The sequence below is a fragment of the Maylandia zebra genome, linkage group LG10 (genome assembly GCF_041146795.1).
Source record: "Maylandia zebra isolate NMK-2024a linkage group LG10, Mzebra_GT3a, whole genome shotgun sequence".
Taxonomy (NCBI): domain Eukaryota; kingdom Metazoa; phylum Chordata; class Actinopteri; order Cichliformes; family Cichlidae; genus Maylandia; species Maylandia zebra.
In genome coordinates, this window is record NC_135176.1 from 20,258,176 (window position 1) to 20,259,962 (window position 1,787).

Genomic DNA, 1,787 nt, shown 5'->3' on the forward strand with positions numbered 1-1,787 from the left:
GAAAAGCAATGCATAATACATTATTTATTTAAGCACGCCCATGATTCTTAAGCTAGTAGAACCACTTTTATCAGCTATAATTTGAAGTACCTTGAAATAATCATTTGTATGACTTCATCAGTCTCTCACATCTTTGTGGGAGAATTTTTGCCCGCTTTTCTTTACAGCGTTGTTTCAGTTGTTTGAGGGTAGCAGTCGGGTTGAGGTCACTGTGCTTGGCAGTCAGTACGAGGAGTTTGTGCTGATATTCCGTGGTTGTTTTTTGTCCATATGCCCAAAGAACATCGTTCCAGACGTCTTGTGGTTTGTTCAGAAACAGCTTTGCAAACCTAAGACGTGCTACTATGTTGATTTTAAAGAGAAGAGGCTTTCTCCTAAAAACCCTTCCAGAAAAAGAATAAACTTATTCAGCCTTTTTTCTAATTGTATTTATTTGCTGGGTAGTCCACTTCTGGGAACATCGGCCACTGTCTCAATTGTTTACACTTTGGAAGGGCAAATTGGAAAATCTGCCAAACTGATTGGCGGCAACAATTGCTTTTCTACAATCAGTGCTGATGTCGTTCCTCATTGGCGTCGTGTGAATGCTCCAGACCAGCAAACTGCCAAAACTTGCTTTTATAGATGTTCTCACACTTGGTTGGTTATCAGTATCAATCAAGTGTTTTTGATTAGCAGCATCTACTTCTTACCATCTTAATCCCTGTGGAACCAGTAAAGGTGGTAGCTTTCACACATTGCTTTTGTTTTGGCTTAATCTTCGTTAAATAAATAATGACACACTCTTTTGTATATTTATAAGATCTGCCAAGGACCAGATGATTTTTATTATTTGATATGCAAAACATTAGAATTGAAAAGAGGCTGCACTTTTTTTTTACCATGACTGTATTATCCATTGTAAATTACTACAAAGTTGAGACAATGTAAAATAAATATTTTACTTTATTAAGAGTCATTTCCCTTCATTCATATGTCAAAATTAAATATGCTGTGCTTCTTCTGTAAGCATTTAGCATTGCCACTCCTTTCTATAAATGAGTACACTCGATTTTACACCATTATTCATCATTTAGCATTTAACAGTGTTAATGAAGCAGCAGGTCACCACTTTATAATACCAAGCAAAAACATGAAGAGCCATGGTTAACTCATCATGACTGCAACATCTGGAATTAAACATAATAAACATGTGCAAATTTTGTTTTAGAGCCCACCCCGTAAACTGCAGACGACTATGAACATGATTAATATATCCTAATTCACGATGAATGACATACATGTGGCATTAATTAACGCCCCGCTTCATGCAAGAGCTGTTTTATTTATGTACTCCTGATAATTCATGAGGGTTTGCATAATTATTTAATGAGCTTTTACCACGATTAGTTGGTGAGGTTTTACATTAATTATTATTTTTCATGCCTGAAGTCTTACATTAATCCGCGAGGTTGTATTCACAGACCCCCGTTATGGAGTGCTAGCAAATCAGCACTGTTACACTCGGTAATCCACACAAGCCACTATCAACACGTTTTCATAGGGACTAATTCATCTTCCGCCTTTGGTGGTGGTAAAACCGTCGGCGCTGGGCATGAAACCAAAACTATCAGCAGCCCACTGGAGCAATAGAATAAAAATATGTCTTATGTAATAAGAAAAAGAAATGTGAGCGCTGCCTTGACTGTTGATAAAATTCAAATATTATAAGCCAGACTTCAAACATTTGAAACAGACATGACATCAGCCAGGTGCAAAATGCTTGAATAAATACACAAGGGAGACAG